Raw genomic sequence first — 21,935 nt, 5'->3', positions numbered from 1 at the left:
CCCCACAAAGAGTCCCTGCCTAGTGGAGCTGTGAAAAGAGGGCCACCATCCTCCAGACCCCAGAATGGTAGATCCACTGACAGCTTGCACTGTGTACCTGTAAACACTGGAGGCACTCAATACCAGCCCATGAGAGAAGCTGTGGGGGCTGAACCCTGCAAAGCCATGAGGTGGAGCTACTCAAGGCCTTGGAAGCCAACCTCTTGCATCAGCATGCCCTCAATGTGAGACATGGAATCAAAGGAGACTATTTTGGAGCTTTAAGATTTAATGACTGCCCTGCTGGATTATGGACTTGCATGGGGGCCTGTAGCCCCTTCATTCTGGCCAATTTATCCCATTTGGAATGGAAGCATTTACTCAATGCGTGTACCCCCATTGTATCTTGAAAGTAACTAACTTGTTTTTGATTTTATAGGTTCATAGTCAGAAGGGAATTGCCTGGTCTCAGATGAGACTTTGGACTTGGAATTTTGAGTTCATGCTGGAATTAGTTAAGACTTTAGGGGACTGTTGGGAAGGCATGGTTGATTTTGCAATGTGAGAAGGACATGCGATTTGGGAGGGTGCAGGGTTGGAATGATATAATTTGGCTCTGTGTCCCCACCCAAATTTCATGTCGAATTGTAATCTTCATGTGTCAGGAGATGGACCTGGTGGGAAGTAATTGGATCATGGGGGTAGATTTCCCCCATGCTGTTCTCATAATAGTGAGAGAATTCTCACGAGATCCAATGGTTTAAGAGTGTGGCACTTCCCCTGCCACTCCTGCCATCATGTAAGACATGCCTTGCTTCCCTTCACTTTTTGCCATGATTGTGCTTTCTGAGATCTCCCCAGCCATGTGGAACTTTGGGTCAGTTAAACCTCTTTATAAATTACCTAGTCTCTGGTAGTGGTAGTTCTTTATGGCAGTGTGAAAACAGACTAATATAGATGTCATTATTTCCGAATAGTCACTTGGCAAAATCATGGCAGCTGATGAAATGCCCATGTTAGAGGCCAGAAGAAGTCATAGTCCAGTGTCATTTTTGTTTGTTATGCAGATGAAGGGATTAAATAAATCCTTCCTGTTAATACTCCCTTCTCTTCAAAATACCAAAAAGTGTTTAGAAACAGAGTTCAATAAGTCACTTACAGAAAAGAATAATAATAATGATAATATCAATATAATGAACATTAGAAATATATACCATACAAATAATTATTCACTGGCCAATATTTAAATAAAGGTGCTGTTCCTGTTCTTGGATATGGGTTGATGACTAGAGGTAGGAATAGTCTTTGCTACTTAAACTTCACCTAAAATGTTTCTCAGAGATTTCCAATTCAAAGTGAACATAACTTTAAAGACACTTGAAAAATTATCTTAGTGTAGGCTATTTCTAAGTTACATATTTATTTATTTATTTATTTATTTATTTATTTATTTTGGCTTTTCCTTTAATCAAAATGTACTCCAATATTTACAAATCTTTCCAGAGTATTCAATTTAGTCCTTGCTCAGGAATTATGAATATTAGTATTTAATTCAGTTAAATGATATAATGACAAGCAAAACTATATAAATTGGCTTGGGAAGAAATACAGCATACTTTCCATAAATAGGTGAATCCCTGGCTAGGAATACACACATGCTGGCCTTGGGATTATCTAACTTTGTAGGACACAGCAAATCAAAATAGAGGTCTTGGGAGGGATCCACTAATTCAGTGAGTTAGATAAAGAATGATTTATGGCAGTGCCCACATTCAGGAGAAATATTCCTATAAAAAACCAGCAAATATGGAAAACTGAGCACATGAAGCAAAACTATTTAAATATTTTCAGAAATTTGGAAAACCTCAATTGCATTTTGAGATACAGGATGTCATGATCTGTTTTGTGCTGATATACTAGAATACCTGAGACTGGGTAGGTTATAATAAGCAGAAATATAATAAGCAGATGAGGCATCCATTTACCTGTAATGTTAGAAGGAAAACAGGAGACAGCGGATGCAATGAACACGTGCTCTGGTGCGTGGGAGGGGAACGTGCTCAGCCTCTGTTGCCTCTGTGCCTGGCACAGGTCGTGTGGCCGCAGCTGGAACCCACATGCAGCTCCGCACTGCCCCTGGGCCCCCATCAGCCCCGCAGCTCTCGGACTCTCCATCCTCAGTGGCTGCTCCATTGGGAGTCCCTCCTGCCTGGGGCTTGTGTGGGCCTCTCCTGGCTTTTATCCTGGACATGGCAAGTTAGGACCACTTCCACGGGGCCTCTGGGCACGGGAGATAATCCTCTCTTTCCTCGAGGCAGCAGTAACTCCTGGGCCTCCTATTAGCCCCTTTGTTCTGTGGGCCCTGAAGTACTGAAGAACTGCACAGTGGCTGGGGACTGTCTCAATCTCTAGCCCCTGGAACCATTTCTGTGCGTGGTGGAAGCGTTTCTCTCTGGTGTTGTCTTGCTGAGGGTAATTTATATTGGCTGTGGAAATAGAGACAGACCAGGGTCTCAGTGGCGTCATGCCTTTTTTGGCTCAGGACACATCCAGTCTGGGTCTGCCAAGCCTCCCGAGGTTTCCACGGCTGTCTCTATAGGAGGAAGAGGGCTGGGAGATGGTGCAGAAAGTGGAAAGGTCCTGGCCTAGCACTGGCTACACCACTTCTGCCCACGTTCCATGGTTCAGAACCTCCCCACACAGCCCCTGTGCCATGGCCCTCCTGACACCACAGCCTTTGGGGCCTGCAGCACTGGCTGGCGGGAAAATGCAACCCAGAGTCACAGGTGGGCAATATTGCCCTCTCAACTACCGAGGCTGGTAGTGTGAGCCAAGTGCAGCCTGCCAGGCCAAGCGGGCAAAAAGAGCTCAGCAGGCCAGAGCAAAACTCAGGCAAAGGCCCCACCAGCCACAGAGTGGATTTCCAGCCAGAAAAACGACACCCCCCCAAATCCCATAACAGTATCCAAGAAGATTCAGCAGGGCAGCTACACACTGTGCACCCCAGGCAGCGGCTCCTCCAACCTCCCACACTCACCCCAGGCAGCGGCTCCTCCAACCTCCCACACTCACCCCAGGTGGTGGCTCCTCCAACCTCTCACACTTAGGAGGAGCCCAGCAAGCTCTTCCTTAGGCTGAAGCCATCCTGACTCAAATCTGCAAAAGAATCGGGTATCTTGAGGGTGTTAAATCAAGTTTAGCCTAAAGCTGCCTCCTTAGAGATTTTAAGTTCAGCCTAAAAGTTTTTCTGCACATCATGAACATAACAAGGAGAGGTGTACGTAGACTGTAGCCTACACTTGTGCCAGCCACTGAGTTTCGGCCAATCAAATGTAGTCAACTGTTTGAACTGTGTTCAAATAAGACAGATAAGGCAAATGCTGAGCTATAACCAATCCAGCTGTTTCTGTCCCTCCCTTCCATTTTCTGTAGGTCACTTTCCCTTCAATGTCCATAAATCTTCTTCCACCGAATGGTTGTGCTGGAACCTCTGAACCTACTCTGGCTCAGAAGGCAGTCTGGTTCACAATTCATTCATTGCTCAAAGTCTTTTAAATTTAATTTGGCTGAAGTTTTTCTTTTATCAAGGATTACCCCACAGCAAGAGCCCCTACAGAAGCCCCCACGTCATGCTTGCCGTCTGCCTTCCATCTTTCTCAACAAAGAAGGAGACCAGATTTGGAATAGTGGAACACAATTTTTTAAAAGTTGGCAACTCCTGGAAGCCACTGTAGTGACTCAGAATCAACATTCTCAGGTAAGAAGCTCCGAGACTTAAGAGCGTGCTCTGCCCCCGTGATTTTTTGTGGAGGACTCCATCCCAGCACATCTGCATATATCCCATAATAATAGCTGACTTGTCCTGCATCTCACTTTTATCATGAGAAAAATCATAGTTACAGAGTAACGTATTTTCAACCACATCAGGAGATGACCTCCTCAGTAAATAGAAAGGGATTATAAATAAGAAATGGGAATTTGTATGTGAAATTGTATGCATGAAGATCACTGACTTTATGACAAAGGAAAGTCTGGAATTAGGTATTTACGGGGTTCTTTCTTTTCTTCATTATGAAATTATGCTGCTTTGTTGAAGTTTGTTTTCAAGGACTTGGTCCTGGCTGTAGAAAACACATCAAAAATACACAAAACCTGATACCTTTTTTTCCGTCCAAATGCCTTCTTGGTCTTTTAATTAGACCTAACAAAATTGTAATGATTTCATTAGTGAAAAGAAAGAAATAAACCAGAAAGGCTGGGTTTCATTGCTCCTAGAGAAGGTAATCATTCCATGTGTGTTCTGTTCTGAGCTTTTAAATGTACCATCTTATCAGAAGATTGCTAAAATGACAAGTATTTTAAAAATAAATCAAATAAAACCATTTCGTAAAATGTAACAGACCATAAATATACTCCACATTGCGTCAATAGTTTGCTGTTTTAAAGCATGTGTGTTAAGTAATCACTGGTTTACTCCACTCTCTTCCATTGGCTGACAGAATATGCTGACTTTGTTTTTCTGTGCAAGATGTTTAACGTAGTGTGTGCTAATACCGACCTCCACTAGAGAGCCTAAACAAATAGACATAAGGAAGTTAAAACTTCTCTTTCTCTTGATTTTGAAGTTCTGTTTCCCATATAACTTATAGAAGCTTATTTTTATTTCCTTCACCTCTACAACTTTACAGTAAACTCAATTTCATCATTTTAAGAGTTCAGCCCCTCCTAATAATATCTCCTTCACACAACCATGCACAGCATTTATTCAAAAGGCTGCATAAAGCTGTTTTGTGAAAACTTTAGCTGACAAATGTCCTGAAATCACCATCTTCCATTTCCTGCTGGAGGGCTATGCTTTTCTCCTGCAATTTGGTGAGAGAGCCTTCTCTCTGCAGCCTCCTCCATTTACTTTAAGGGAGGGTCCAAGCTTCTATTATGTCTTACTTCATAGGGGTATTCAAATTCTTTATTCAATAGTAGTATTTTAAATTTTATTTTGCTTATGTATTTGGCTTTCACTAAAGAATATAAATGAAACAGACATTTATATATCTATTTTAAATTCACTCTGGCATAGAAAAGAAAGTGAATTTAGAATTTTGGCAGGTCCTTAATGCCAGCTTTTCCCTCTTGCCAGGCTCACATTTCTAACGTAGTTGCCTTTTTTACCCCTTAGAAATCTATCACAAAAACACCCATGCTGTTTTTATAAAGGCTTATTTTTTTTGGCTTTATTTTCTACCATAATCAGAAGAAACACGGAGACTCTAGCTGTTTAAAAACCTGGGTCCTCGTTAGGGTTAGGGTTAGGGTTAGGGTTGGCCTAGGAAGGAGGGGAGAGAAAGCTGCCAGGAACAGGCTGCAAGATTCCTCCAAAGACCTTGATGTCCTGGTTAGGAAACCATGTGTTCCTATGACTTCCCATATAAACAGGATAAATGTTTGTTATCTATATGGCTGGGGCTTGTGTTCCAGGAGTGAGATTCAAGTTGCTTAGCATTTCCTAGAAAAGTGTTAGTCTGTTAGAAACAGGCATGAGAAGCCTGGTAATTATGTATTGATTACCAGCACTGCTGATCACATTGGAGGAAAGAAAACACTGTCTTCATCTTAAGTGGAATTTCCAAAGCAACCATGAGGAGTTCCTTATTGGAGCCATAAGAGTTTCAGAGATGATACATTTATTCCCAGGAAATGTATCAGACATGCATCTTCCAGCTTCTGTACATTATAAACTATGCAGAAAATGTCCAGTTGACTCAAATCCATGAAATGATCATTTTTTATTTTATTATACTGTGACAGCTGTACATATTTCTCGTTTGCTTAAAGTTAATTTGATCCAGAAATTATTGATCAACATAAAGTTTATTTAGAAGATAATTTTATATGTTGATGTTCCTTAATTAATAAATGTTTTCAAAACTCAACAAAGGTATTGGCACCTTACATTTTGCATACAAACGTATAGTATGTTTTATAAGTGAAAATAAAAATAGAATATTATGCCAGAAATAAAGAAATTTTAAAATTATTAATTTAACTATTGATACACCCCTACAAACTGGACTTTTAAACTTTAATGTACTGTCTAGATTTAAGTTGGTAAAGTCTTACATGTTAAAAAATAATTGTGCTTATCAAACATTGATTATGAAACTACTTTCTCCTAAACCTTTTCTTAAATTTGGGAACGTAATTTAATGTTGGTTTATCACATCTGTTGTTTCAAAAATCACATTAGTTTTAGAAAAAAAGGATAATATGAACCAGAGGGAATAAAACTGTAAAGAAAAAATAAAGAGAGAGGGGAGAGAGCCATAAACTGTTGTTCAAATCACTAGTGTGTGCCACTGAATTTACCCAATTCTCACATGCCTCCAAGGCATTGCCCTCATGACTGTCCTGCTGGCTCACGGGGAAGATCTCTCTCCTTCTCCATGCAACATTTGCCATTTTTGGGAAGTCAATGTCACCAGGAATCTAATTAGGCTATTTTTCTTTCTCAGACCCTTAACATTTTTCCCCAAGGCCAAAAATATTTTCTACTTTAAATGTCTTAAAATACTCTTCCTGTCTTTCCCCATAAAGACCAAATCCCTGAGGGCTGATGTGGCCAGGGATGTAGTGAACGCTGGCCCTGGAGGGAAGAGGGGATGAGTCTGAGGAACAGAAACTGACTTTAAATCTCAAGGGGCTGAAGCTGGAGCTCCAAATGTGACCCCTAGAAGCATGGGTGAGTGAGAAAGAAGGGTTCCCTCAAAGAGAGGCTGAGACACAGCTGGGTGACCTCGGTCCTTGGTGAGCAGGCGTCATCTGCCTCTAGCTGGGCCACCAGCCAGTGTCAAATGGCTCCACTTTGGGGAAAGATGGTATCATATGGACCCCCCATTCTCTCTGCTATCATTTACACAAGCGTGTGACATTCACTCAGATGTCACCAAGCACACACACAGACTGCACTGACTCCGCACAATCAGGACATTTAATATCAATAAAAATCAAACATCAGGAGATCAGAAATCAAACAAGGCTATCAGACAGACTTGACTTAACAACAATTGATAAATATGCTCAATAAATTATTTGACAAGATGGGAGATGTGTTCCCTATCTTGACATAATGATCATATGTTTGCGTCATAATAATCATTGACTAATAATGTCCAAAGCCTATTCGGGATGCCTTAGTTGCTAACCTGATGTTATTTTTCTGTTCCAGGACCCCATCCGGGATGCCACTGTGTATGCAGTTGTCACATCTCCCTAGACCCCTATCCGCTGGCAGTTTCTCAGATTTTCCTTGTTTTCAATGATTGGGATAGTTTTGAAGAGTAATGGTCAGGTATGCTGTAGAATTTCTCTCAGTTGGGGTTTTTCTGATGATCCGATTGGGATTATGGAATTTGGGGAAGAAGACTATAGAAGTGCTATCTTTATTACACTCTGTCAAGGCACCTTTGGTCAATGACTCATCACTGTAGCACCCACCTCACTTGGCGGTTGTGGCCTCTGCCAGGTTTCTCCACAGGAAAGTTACTCCCTTGTCCCACTTTCCAGACTCACTGAAGCAAATTCACTATGCATGGCCTTCACTTATGCAGTGTGAGTTACACTCTCCTCCTTTAAGAGCATGGAGACTGCCACCTTATTTGGAATTCCTCTGCAAGGGAGATTTGTCTGTTAAATATTTACATATTTACCCATTTGTTCATATCACTATAAACTCATATTTATTTTATAAATTGGATTATGAACCAATGCTGCTTTTTGTTGTCATTATTGTTTAATCATTCCAGTTTCAGTTGCAGGCCAGATCTTTCCTTTGGCTCCTGTGGCCCTGACATGCCCCGGCAATGTGGCTGTTCATTTTTATTTTTTCAGCAGTTATTAATTTTCTAGCACTCCAAAGTGCCCCCAGCTTACCTTGTCTATTTCCTGTTCTACTCCTAGAATCCACAATTGCTCTGGGAAGCCCTGGTTCCTTTTACTGGAGATTAGCAATTGAAGCAAAGACCTGGGTATTTCATATTATCTTTGAAATTGGGATGTCATTGCCCTAGTGAGTGACAGAGCAGGAATCTACACATGTACATACATATTTCTATAAATATTTCTTTATGGAATCTATGTTGAGGTTCACATGGGTGTACACTGGTTTCTCCACTCCTAATCCATGTCCAGATGATCATTCTGGCCTTTCTTCTTTTCTTCTTCCTAAGGCGGAAGCTTAGATTATTAATTTTATGTTTCCTTTTTTATGATGTGCACTTAATACCATAAATTTCCCTGTTAAGTACTGCTTTCACTATATCCCTCAAATTTTGATAAGTTGTATTTTCAGTTTTATCTAGCTCAAAATATTTTAAAATTTCTCTTGAAAGGTCTTTGACTCATGTGTATTTAAGTGTGTACTGTTTAATCTCTAAATATTCGGGTTTTTTCTTTCCATCTATTGTTCTGCTACTGATTTGCAGTCAATTACAGTGTGATCTGGGAACATACTTTATATGCTGTGTATTCTCTGATATTTTTAAGGTGTGCTTTACAGTCCAGCATGTCGCCATCTTGGTTAATGTTCCGTGAGTGGGACAATGTGTATTCTACTATTGCTGCATGGAGTATTTTATAAACAGCAATTAGAGCAAGCTGATGGTTCTGTTCAAGTTCTGTTCAACTATGTCCTTATTGATTTTCTGCCTGCCATATCTCTTGATTACTGAACTGGAGGTGTTGAATTTTCCAGCTGTAGTAGTAGATTCGTCTCTCTATCTTTTCAGTCCTGTTGAGTGTTGATTCACATAATTTGATGCTCTGTTGTTAGGTATGTCCACGTTTACTGTTGCTATGCTTTACTGAAGAAGTGAACCACGTATCATGTAATGCCCCGATCTCTGAACATTTTTTCTTGTTCTGAAGTCACCTTTGTCCTAAGCTAATTTCTCTAGTCCAGTATTATTCTGATTAGTATTAGTATGGATTATCTTTTTCCATCCCCTGTGCATATGTTACATATACCTTTTGAAATTTTTCTACAGTTCTCGAATTCCTATTGTTGTAAAATTTTCAGTCATTTTTATTGTGAAGTTCCTATTGACATATTTTTAAGTCACTGACTCTTGGCAGAATCCATTCCACTGATGAGCCCATCAACAACATTCATTATTTCCCATTAGAGTGTTCTGATTTATAGCCTTTCTTTTTCATTCTTTCTTAGCATTTTTATCTCTTTGATTACATTGTCCAACTAATTTTGAGTATTGCCTTCTTTTGCTATGACAGCTTTTAACATATTATTCAGTTACTTTAAATACTCTAATACTTCTAAAATCCATGCAATATCTGAGTTCATTTTCATGTTTGTCTCTTTAGACTATTTTTTCTTACTTTCTAGCTTATCACATAGTATTTTATTTTGTCAAAAGCCAGATATAATTATCAGATAATAGAAACTGAGGCAAAAACATCTTTACTGTGAGATTCTATGTTAATCTGGCTAGGATCTGGATTGTGTTTGTTTTCTAACTATATATGCCAGATGCTTCATATTTCTCTTGTGCTTTTGTTTTTGTCTCATATTGTCTTGGGGATTCCCTAGAGACTTCTTCTTAAGTAAAGTATAAGATATGTACTTCTTTCCATTGTATTCCTCAGTTGCCAATATGAGGAATATAAAGTGGTCACCAGCAAACAAAATAGAAACTACCATAAGAGGAAACGATGAATGAGTTTATGTCAATATATTTACATTTGAATAAAACAATTTCCTAGGCAGACATCACACATCAAAATTATACAAGAATAAATAGAAAATTTGAACAGATACCTAGCTCTTAAAGACACAGAAGCTGTTATTAAAACCTTACTGCAATGTAGACTCATGTGTCAGATGGCTTCATTGATAAATTCTTCCAAACTTTTACTAAATAAATAACCAAGACTATCATTGATGGGCACTTGGGTTGGTTCCAAATCTTTGCTATTGTGAATAGTGCTGCGATAAACATATGTGTGCATGTGTCTTTATAGTAGAATGACTTATAAACCTTTGAGTATATACTCAGTAATGGGATTGCTGGCTCAAATCATATTTCTAGATAAAGAAAAAGTGGCACATATACACCATGGAATACAATGCAACCATAAAAAAGGATGAGTTCATGTCCTTTGCAGAGACATGGATGAAGCTGGAAACCATCATTCTCAGCAAACTGAGAATTCTCAGCAAAACCAAGACTATATCAATTCTTCATGGTAAAATGAAAAATATAGAATTCATTGCAATGGGTTTTATGATACCAGTATTACCTTGATTCACAAATCTGACAATATGGATTACTGGACAATTTATATCTTAAATGTGGATTCAAATATGACAAACAAATATAAGTAAAATGGGTTCCTTGATATATAAAATAGATAAATATAAAAACTGAGTTTATATTAACATATTTTTATATATTAAGAAAATAAAATAAAAATTAGGTAAATGATAAAAACATTTTTGATAAAATTCAATATTTATTAATTATTTTTAAATACCTTGTAAAAATTTGCTATAAAAATTACCTTCTTTCTCTGAAAAATGGTATCACTGGAGCCCAAAACAAATCTTAGATCCAATATTAATATATTAAAAACTTCTATCTTCAGATCATGAATAAGAAAAAGATATTTATTATTAACAATTTTAGTCAACATTTTATAGGAGTTTCTTGTCAGTGAAATAAGGCATATAAATACATGGTGAAATGTTTTAAGTAAAGAAATACATGTATCTTCATTTACAGATAACACATGGTTATAAAAGTAATTTTCTATAAATTATCAAATTTAATAATTTAGGTGAGTTAGGCTTGCTGAATACAATGTCACTATACAAAAATTATTTTATTTTCTAGCACTTAATATAAGAAATTTTTAATCATGCTATTTACCATAGTATCAAAAGTTATCAAATATCTAGAAAACAATCTAAATACGTGTAACACCTCTATACCAAAATTATAAAAAGATTATTGAGAGAAGTGGGTGACGACCTAAACAAATGAAAGAACATACCATTTTCTCAAATTAGAGGAAGTAATATTGTGAGAGTAAAAATTCTCCTTATATTCCAGTTGGCTATTTTTATTTGTGTGTTGATGACAGACATGCTAATATAAGATTTATGTAGAAACAGAAAGAAACAAGAATAGCAAAAAATTTTGAGGAAGAGCAAAGATAAGAATATACATTGCCCAATATCAAGATTTATTGGAAAAGTAAGTTCATATGACAGTGTGGCACTAGTGAAAGGGATTAAAAACAGATCGATGAAGAGTCAGGAGAAAAGAAAGCACACAGGGAAACTTCATCTAAAACAAAGCTGGCCATTTCACAATATTTATTCTATCCATCCATGAGAATGTGATGTATTTCAATTTGTGTCATTTATGATTTCTTTCAGCAGTGTTTTGTAGTTTTCCTTGTAGAGGTCTTTGACCATACTGCCAAAAGCAATCTACAGATTCAATGCAATCCCCATCAAAATACCAACATCATTCTTCACAGAATTAGAAAAAACAATTTTAAAATTCATTTGGTACCAAAAAGAGCCCACGTAGCCAAAGCAAGACTAAGCAAAAAGAACAAATCTGGAGGCATCACACTACCTGATTTCAAACTATACTATAAGGCCATAGTCACCAAAACAACATGGTACTGGTATAAAAATAGGCACACAGACCAATCAAACAGAATAAAGAACCCAGAAATAAACCCACATACTCACAGCCAACTGATCTTTGTCAAAGAAAACAAAATCATAAAGTAGGGAAATATAATGACCTGAAACTAAATACAAGACCTGAAACTATAAAAATTCTAGAAGATAACATTGGAAAACCCCTTCTAGACACTGGCTTAGGCAAGGATTTAATGACCAAGAACCCAAAAGTAAATGCAATAAAAACAAAGATAAATAGTTGGGATTTAACTAAAGAGCTCTTGCACAGCAAAAGGAACAGTCAGCAGAGTCAACAGACAGCCCACAGAGTGGAATCTTCACAATCTATACATCTGACAAAGGACTAATATCCAGAATCTACAACGAACTCAAAGAAATCAGTAAGAAAACAACAAACAATTCCATCAAAAAGTGGGCTATTGGCTGGGTGCAGTAGCTCATGCCTGTAATCCTAGCACTTTGGGAGGCCAAGGCAGGTGGATCATTTGAGTTCAGGAGTTTGAGACCAGCCTGGCCAACATGGTGAAACCCTGTCTCTACTAAAAATACAAAAAAATTATCCAGGCGCGGTGGTGAGTGCCTGTAGTCCCAGCTACTTGGGAGGCTGAGACAGGAGAATCACTTGAACCCGGGAGGTGGAAGTTGCAGTGAGCTGAGATCGCACCACTGTACTCCAGTAGCCTGGGCGACAGAGCAAGACTCCGTCTCAAAAAAAAAGGGGGCTATTAGAGAAATCCAAATCAAAACCACAATGAGATACCACCTTACATCAGTTAGAATGGTGATCATTACAATCATTAAAAAGATAGGAATCAACAGATGCTGGCAAGAATGTGGAGAAATAGGAATGCTTTTACACTGTTGGTGGGAGTGTGAATTAGTTCAACCATTGTGGAAGACAGTGTGGCGATTCCTCAAGGATCTAGAACCAGAAATACCACTTGACCCAGCAATCTCGTTACTGAGTATATACCCAAAGGATTATAAATCATTCTAATATAAAGACACATGCACACATATGTTTACTGCAGCACTATCCACAATAGCAAAGACTTGGAACCAACCCAAATGTCCATCAATGATAGACTGGATAAAGAAAATGTGATACATATACACCATGGAATACTATGCAGCCATAAAAAAGGATGAGTTTATGTCCTTTGCAGGGACATAGACGAATCTGGAAGCCATTACCATCAGCAAACTAACACAGGAACAGAAAACCAAACACTGCATGTTCTTACTCATAAGTGTGAGTTGAACAGTGAGAACACATGGACACAGGGAGGGAAACATCACACACCAGGGTCTGTCATTGGGTGGGAGGCAAGGGGAGGGAGAGCATTAAGACAAATACCTAATGTATACAGGGCTTAAAACCTAGATGACAGGTTGATAGGTGCAGCAAACCACCATGGCACATGTATACCTATCTAACAAATATGCACATTCTGTACATGTATACCAGAACTTAACGTAAAATAAAAAATAAATACATAAATGAGTCATTTCTGAAATTCTGAAAAATACAAAAGTGGACTGAGGAAATGAATAGACAATTCTCAAAGGAAGATGTACAAATGGCCAACAAACATATGAAAAAATGCTCAACATCACTAATGATCAGGGAAATGCAAATTAAAACTACAATGCGATACCACCTTACTCCTGCAAGAATGGACATAATCAAAAAATTAAAACACAGTAGATATTGGCATGGATGTGGTGATTAGGAAACACCTCTACACTGCTGATGGGAATGTAAAATAATACAGCCACTATGGTAAACAGTGTGGAGATTCCTTAAATAACTAAAAGTAGAACTACCATTTGATCCAGCGATCCCATTACTGGGTGTCTACCCAGACGAAAAGAAGTCATTATATCAAAAATATACTTGCATACACATTTTATAGCAGCACAATTTGCAATTGGAAAATCTTGGAACCAACCCAAATGGCCATCAATCAATGAGTGGATAAAGGAACTGCAGTATATATATATATATATATGATGGAATACTATTCAGCCATAAAAAGGAAAGAATTAATGGGATCTGCAGCAACCTGGATGAGATCAAAGACTATTATTGTAAGTGAAGTAACTCAGGAATGGAAAACTAAACATCATATGTTTTCATTGATATGTGGGAACTAAGCTATGAGGTCTCAAAGGCATAAGAATGATACAATGAACTTTGGAGACCTGAGGGGAAAGAATGGGAAGGGGATGAGGGATAAAAGACTACAAATAGAGTGCAGTGCCTACTGCTCAGGTTATGGGCGCACCAAAATCTCACAAACCACCACTAAAAAACTTACTTACATAACCAAATACCATGTGTACCCCAACAACCTATGGAAAAATAAAATAAAATAAATAAATAAAACAAAGCTGGCACTGTGCAATGAAAAAGGAAAGGCTTTTGGGTGAGTGGTGCTGGATCAAATGGAAGTACACAGTGAAATAAATAAAATATAGATGGATTGTAGATCTAAATGTGAGATGTAAAACTATCGCACTACCAGAATATAATGAAATATACTCTCCTATGTTATTAGAATAGGAGGGAAAAATCTTAAATGGATTAAAAAGCTTTGGCTATAAAGAAAAAGGAATTTGTATTGATCAAAGACCCCACTAAGTTTGTTTGTTTAAAAAGTCACCAATGAAAAGAAAACATTTGCAATACCCATAACTATCAAGGGAATCATTACAGTAATAATAACAATAATATTTATAAATTAAGAAAGAAAAGTGTCAATAAAAGGGCAAAAAGCATGAACAGGCAACTCACCAAAGGATGTCTCCAAATAACCAATGAATAAATGAAGTTGTTCAATCCCATTGACCGTTAGGAGAAGGACAATTAAAACAATATGAAACAAAATTACATTCCACCAGAAATGCTCTATTAATATTGTTGACCACACGAAGTGCAGGTGAGGGTGTGAGCAGCTTGCACTATCAAAGCCTGCTGCTGAGAGCGTCAGCTGGGTCACTTCTCTGTGAAACTCTGCCATTCTCTCTTGAATCCCAACATACACATATCACCTAGAGTTTCTACTACTAGGTGGATACCCAACCAATAGTCATACACACAGAGAAAGCTTTTGGTATGAGGTGGCATTAAAGTGAAATTGCAGTAATTATTCCCTGTGGTTTGAGGTTGAGAGAATAAACACTTACAGAAAAGAGCTGTATTTCCCTGAAACCAAGCAAGGATTCCACCTGACTTGATATAGAGAACCAACCCAAGAGAGTGCAGTGACCGCAGAGAGCATGCAGGAGGCCCATCTGAAGATCTGCGGGTGACAATGGGAGGAGGTGAGCAGTGAAATGTAAATCTGTTTGGGGAATTTCCTGGCTTCTTGCTTCTGCCTTTATCACTTCACTCCTGAATCTTCTCTAAGGTCCTGAGGCCTCTACGGTCATCATGCAGTTATGACACTCAGCTGACTCCACCATGCAGGGGCACTCAGCCTTCCGATGAAGGCTCCTCCTTCTCTACTCCTGGTTTTGTGGTATTTACTTCCCAGGCCTTCTTCCGCCTTCCAGGCCCTCTGTTTGCTAACCCAGCACACAGGGCTTACTTGGTCAGAACTGGAACTTCTCAGCACTCCCTCTAGTACCTTTTTCCTCCTGGGACTTTCTTCTCTGATAACCTCATCCAGGCCCTTCTCTTCAATTACCACCTTGGTGCACAAATTTGTACCTTCAACCAGACCTCTGCTGTGCAGCCCAGAGGCAGTGTATGCACCCAGTGGTCTCACAGCCACTCAGCTCTTGGTCCCCACCCTCAACCCACAGACTTGGGTGAGTCTCCATGAGCCCCTCTCAATGCCAGGGCCACTGTCCACCACACTGTGCAAACCTTAGCACTTCACAGCATGCAGTTACAGTATTTATAACTTGTTCATTTGTTTTTTTGTTTAATTCTGTCTTTACTGGACTGTAAATGCTGTTATTGTTGGACTTATTCTGACTTGGCCAATATTGTATCCCTGGGACGTAGCAGGCATTCAGCAGAGTTGCTGAATAACTAAATAAATAAGTGGATAATAAATCATGAGTTAATTGATTTTTCCCATCATGACAATGGCAGAATGTATTTCCCCTTGTTCAGAAAGTTGGGCTCTGCAGGCTTCATCCCACGGATGTAATCTTCTCCCCTCCCTCTCCTGGGGTCACTGTGGTGACTTCTGCTTGCTCTGCTCCGCCGAAATGCACCCCTAAAAGTCACTCCCATTGCTGTGGAAGCCTCCTGTCCAGCTCTGGTCTCCTGATCACTTGGCCATGTCTAGAATGTACAGCTCCTATCTACTGATTTCTAATTCACTACCAGGATAATTTTCGTCTTGTTCTTCCGTCGTCACTGTCAACAATTAAAATCAGTTATTTTTCCATGCAGAAAATATAAATTTTCTTACATTTTACCATTATTTTTACATTAGCTCTTTCATGCTACTACATTTTTACTTTTTCAAAACATATTTAGAAGAAAATTTGAGGAGATAGGTACTTTCTGAACTCAATCGTACCCATAGGTTTTCTTTTCTCAACAGAGTGAAGGATCATTTAATTTCTCTGGCTCTTTCAATGGGCTAGCTGAGAAATTTATAAACTGATAGTGGAATTTCTTAAAGACATTCTAGATAACAAGGGAAACATCATGTTTAATGTGGCAGGAATTCAGCCCCTGAAACATTGTTTAACAAATCACCAGCTGAATCTTATCATAGAAAAAGATTTATTTTTCAGACAGTTTTGAGAGGTATCTAAAATTCAATATGTGTGCTGAACCTTCGAATGCTTTTGAAGGAGTTTGCCTGCTGAAAAGCTAAATAGCATCAGACTTAAAAGCGTGTTTCTCCTGACATCAGGATGTCGGCTGATACTAGCCAGAATGAAATGTGTTCTTTTCCTCCATTTTCAGTCTATCGGCAAGACTTGAGAAAATCGCAGTGACCTTTCTGCCTTCAGCTACCTCCCTTTGTCCTGTCTCTTTGCAATCACGTATTTTTTTCCAATATGTGATTCCAATAATTACATCTTCAGTGTTGCTGAAGCAATTTGACAAATAGTAAGTACAATGTTCATTTCATAAGGATAGTTTGGCATCATGATTTCTAATGATAAATACAACATAAAGTTTCTAAAATGCTGATGAAAACATAAAATCTAAGGCTATTTCATGCCAGATAACTAGAGCATTAATCATCCAGTTAAAGATATGTGTATGCATAGATAAATATGCTTAAGGTGCGCGTCCCTTCAACAGGCCCAAATATTTACGTGCCTGTATTACAAGCTGTTCATTCATAGATCACAGAATGCTCAGTTCTTGAAAACTAGTGGTGGAAAGGACATCAGTTAAACTCATTCTGACCTGGCTTTGAATCTCATTTTTGCAGCTTATGGGCTTCTGTTATCTTGTAGGAACAATGAGAGTCCTCCGGGGAAGATCTTCCTCCTCTGGATCCCCTACGCAGAGCCCGTATGACCCTGAGTGGGTGGGTGCACACTGTGAGCCCTGAGTGGGTGCACACACGCGTCTCACACGCAAACGAGTCCATGAAGGAAAAGCCTGGACTGAGCTCCGAGTCCTGCCTGGGAGCTGCTCGTGGCTTCCGGGGCAGGCAGGAATCTCCAAGCCTCCTCCTGGGTGATGGGGAGAGGCCAGTCAGCGTCTAACTGCAAATTACGGGTGGGAACGACCACAGTTTCAGATCCCAGAACGGGGTTTTCTTAGCACAAGCAGCGCCTAGCACGGTGCCGAAAGCCAAGTCGAGGTGATGAGCCTCGGGCGGGGGTTTGAGGGGAGACGGTGCAGGGAACCCACAGTACCAGACGGGGCCATGTCCCCTGAGCAAAACCTGGAATGGAGACAGCAGCTTTGGCCTGGCGCAGCCTGTGGCTGAGCCCCGCTGGAGAGATACGGGGCTGTGTGTCGCGGCTCTGGACGGAAATCCTCTTTCCTCCCTTCCTGGCTCGGTCTTTCTTCCAGACGGCGCTGGGCCTGCTGCTGTGTCGTCTCACATGAGTGGCAGTGTCTGTTCTGAGGCGTCTTCCTGTTCGTCCTTCCTGTCAGCCCTGAGCATTCCTTTACCATCAGCAGATTCCATGCTGCATTTTTATACACACTGTCGTGTAAAATACACACATTGCCCATTTTAACAATTTTGAAGTGCACTGTTCAGTGACATTAAGCACATTCACGCTGTGGTGCCGCGGACACCTCTTCCATCTCCAGAACGGTCCACTTTCTCCCCCGGAAACGCCGCACCCGTTAAACGACAGCGCCCCCTGCCGCCCCGCAGCCCGGAAGCCCTCGCTTTACCTTCAGTCTCTGGAAACTTCACTGCTGTAGATTCCTCGCAGACGTGAAATCCTGCAGCGTTTGTCTTTTTGTGACTTGGCATAATGTTTTCCATGTTTTTGGGTTGAAGCCATGTGGAAGCAGGTGCCAGCATTGCCCTGCTTTTTAAGGCTGGATAACATTTCACCATCTGTGTGCCCCACACCGTGTTTACTCGTTCATCCAGCAATGGCTTCTGGGTTGATTCCAGGTTTCCACTATTCTGCGTGGTGCTGCCAGGAGCAGTGGTGCACGGATCCCTCCTATCTGAATCCCAGTCTTCGTTTTTCATTTCTGTTTGTTAGAATATACCCAGAAGTGGAATCGCTGGTCATATGGTAATTCTGTTTAGTTTTTTGAGGTAATTCTGTTTAGTTTTTAGTCTCTTCTGCTATTTTTGAGGAGTCTTCACACAGTTCTCCCCAGTGACCACACTATTATATTCCTCTCCATACAGTACTCCATAGTGACCACACTATATTATATTCCTCTCCATACAGTTATCACAGTGACCACACTATATTATATTCCTCTCCATACATTTCCCTACAGTGACCGTGCTATGTTATATTCCTCTCCATACAGTTCTCCATAGTGAACACACTATGTTATATTCCTCTCCATATACTTCTCCACAGTGACCAACTATATTATATTCCTCTCCATACAGTTCTCCATAGTGAACACACTATATTATATTCCTCTCCATACAGTTCCCCACAGTGACCAACTATATTATATTCCTCTTCACACAGTTCCCTTAGTGACTGCACTGTATTGTGTTTCTACCATGAATGCTTAATTGTCCTGATTCCTCCACAACCCAACAAATGCTTGTTATTTTATGTTTTGTCTGTATGTTTTTAAACATTAGCTGTCTTACTGGGTATGAAAATTTGTGTGTGTGTGTGTGGGTGTGTGTGTGAAGTATATTTATATCATATTTTCATTGCTTTTTTTCCTACCCTAATAGATTGAAGCTCAAATTCAAGAATCATCTCCATGTGTACCTGCCATAGACCGAATGTGTCCCCTAAATCCACAGTTGGAAACCTAATGGTCAAAGTGATGGTATTGGGAGGTGTGGGACATTTGGGAGGTGATTAGGTTTTGCAGGTGGAGCCTCATGAATCATCATGATAAGATTAGTGCCCTTATGAAAGGGACCCAGAGAGTACCCCGTCTCTTCTGCTATGTGAGGACACAGGAAAAAGGCACTGTCCGGAAACCAGAAAGCGGCCCTCACCCGACAGCAGATGCACCACCGTCTCGATCTCGAACCTCCGGCCTCCAGAACTGGGAGAACAGGCCATCTCGTTTATGGAATTTTTTTAGAGAAGCTCAAATTCACTAAGACAGTGTTCTCACACATTGCTTATGCATTAGCCCAAGGACTGGCACTTAATGTATATTTTGCTGAATGACCTGACATAAAATGGAAGGCAAATTTATCCTGTGATGACTTAGGTGTACTGAGAATATAAAGACCTGTAATTCTGATGAAAGTAGTCAAAGTAATATATCTTTTACACGTGATGATGTAAGCATTTATGACAAAAAATTTCAAGAACATGAGAGTAGACAGAAGCATAGTAAACTCCTATGTGTCTAACTCCAGCTTTAGCAACTATCAGCTTGTGTCCGGAGTGGTTGTATCTACATTTTCACAGCCCCAAAAGGATATTTTTGGGCCAAGGAAGAGAGACCTCCTTCCGTGGTTAGCTGAGTGTTTTTATAATATTGAATTTTGTCAAATGTTTTTTCTACATCAAGATGATTATTTTCTTCTTTTTTTAATGTAATGTGTTACATTCATCGATTTTCTGAGGCTGAACCTCACTTGCATTTCTGGCATCTATCACACTTGTGCAGGGTGTATAATCCCTTTAACATGTTGTTGAACTTGGATTGCTGCCTTTGTTGTTGTAGAGTTTACGAGTATTTACATTAAGAGACACTGGTTGGCAGTTTTCTTTTCCTGTTGTGTCTTGTCTTGCTTTGGTGTTAGTGTAATGATGGCTTCACAAGATGGGTTAGGAAGTGTTCTCTCCTTGGGTGTATTTTGGAAGGAGAGTACTTTGTTTTGAGGATTGGTATTATTTCAATGATTTCTAGAACTAGCCAATAAAGCCATCTGGTCCTGGCCTTTTGCTTATTGAGGAATTTTTGAAGACTGAATCAATTTGTTTACTCTTTATAGGTCTGTTCAGATTTTTATTTCTTCTTGAGTGGGGCTTGGTAATTTCTGTCCCCAGGACTCTTTCCATTTCCCAAGGTCACCTAATTTGTTGGCATACAACTGTTTCCAGCATTCTCTTATGATCCTTTCAACATCTGTAAGGGTTGTAGTAATGTACCCACTTTTATTTCTGAATTTGGCTATTTACACCATCTCTCCTTTTTTAGTCAATGAGTTAAGGGTTTGACAGTTTTGTTTATTCAAAAAAATGTAGTGTTTGGTTTTATTGATTCTATTTTTTTTCTCTCATCTACTATGATGATCACCATTGTAACCTTCAGCATCTCCACACCTCTGGTAACTTTGGGTTTAGTTTGCTCTTCTTTTGCTAGTAAGGTTAGGCTACCAACTGAGATCTTTTATTTTTTTTAACTTTAGGTCTTTTTACCTATAAATCTCCTTTTGAAGGTTGCTTTCTTTTCAGATCATAAGTTTTAGTAAACCTTGGTTTTGTTTGCATTTACCTCAAAGTACTTTCTAATTTCCCTTGCAATTTTTTTTCTTTTACAAATTAGTTGCTGAGGAGTGTGTTGCTTAATTTTTATATGTTTGTAAATTTCTTCATTCTATTGGTGATCAGAGAAAAGGCTCTGTATGAATTCAGTCTTTTCACATTTGTCGAGGCTTGTCTCACAGACTAACATCTGTTCTATGCTGGAGAATGTTCCGTGTGCACTTGAGATGAATGTCGGTTCTGCAGCTGGTGGGTGGAGTTTTCTGCGGGCGGCGTCTAGGTCATTACCACTCCTCTGAATATTGTTCTTGTCATTACTGAAGTGAACATTGACATTTTTATGAGCTCTCCTTTCCATTCTGTCAATGTTTTCTTCATATAGTGTGGGGTTTTCTGTTTGATGTATATTTGCTTTTAATTTTTCTATCTTCTAGATCAATAAGCCGTTTTATCAATTATTCTTCATCTCTTGTGACCCTTTTTGACTTAAAGTCTGTTTTTCAGGTCCTGGTGTTGCCCCCCAGCTCTTTCCCGGTATCTTCTGCAGGACGGCTTCTCTGCCATCCCCCTCACCCTACCTATTCCTTTGGCTCTAAAGAAAATCTTGTGATTATTAGGTCATTTTAAAAATTTTGCCAAGTTTGTACCTTAGCCAGTGAGTTTGATGCTTCTATGTTTAAAGTAATTGACGACAAGAAGGATCTTCTGCCATTTTTCTATTTGTTTTCATGTCTTCTTTGTTGTTCATGATTCCCCTTATACAGCCTTATTTTTGTATTTGATTGACATACTCTACTCCTTTGATCCTTGACTAATTTCCCGTCTGTATACACTTTTTAGTTATTTTCTTTATGTTTACCTTTGACATTAGAATTAACATTCTAATCTTACAGCAATCTATTTTGAATTGATCCAGCATAGCTTCAGAAGCAGATAGACTCTGCTCCTACACAGCTCTACACCCTGATGTTACTGTCACAAAGGATGCCCTTGTGTGGTGTATCCCCTCCCCGGTTTTAGTAATAGCTGGACAGACAAGATCATGGCGGAAAGAGGTACATGTGTAAATGGTGCTGGCTCCAGATAATTCTTGCTTTATATTCTAAAATCTAATTCCAGAGAAACATTTTTACAAAGCATTGCATGGCTTTGGGTTTCGACGGAGCCACGTCTAGTT

General features: G+C 39.4%; 2 long non-coding RNA genes across 2 annotated transcripts in view; one reads left to right on the top strand and one right to left on the bottom strand.

Annotated features, from left to right (window-relative positions):
* Positions 1–804: 804 nt before the first annotated feature.
* LOC106992809 (uncharacterized) overlaps positions 805–21,935 on the bottom strand; it is a 36,970-nt gene continuing 15,839 nt past the window's right edge. Inside the window, exons 2-4 of the long non-coding RNA XR_013402554.1 lie at positions 7,471–7,642; positions 3,052–3,135; positions 805–2,465 (exon numbers count right to left, since the gene is read on the bottom strand). This is a non-coding gene — a long non-coding RNA (uncharacterized LOC106992809). The remainder of the gene's footprint in view (positions 2,466–3,051; positions 3,136–7,470; positions 7,643–21,935) is intronic.
* On the top strand, positions 11,380–19,565 carry LOC144333631 (uncharacterized). The gene is made up of 2 exons (XR_013402553.1): positions 11,380–18,403; positions 19,039–19,565. It is a non-coding gene; the product is annotated as an uncharacterized LOC144333631 (long non-coding RNA).

Source organism: Macaca mulatta, chromosome 13 (assembly GCF_049350105.2).
Source record: "Macaca mulatta isolate MMU2019108-1 chromosome 13, T2T-MMU8v2.0, whole genome shotgun sequence".
In the NCBI taxonomy this organism is placed as follows: Eukaryota; Metazoa; Chordata; class Mammalia; order Primates; family Cercopithecidae; genus Macaca; species Macaca mulatta.
Note: the sequence above shows the minus strand (reverse complement) of the source record. Positions and strands in the feature narration are given on the sequence as shown.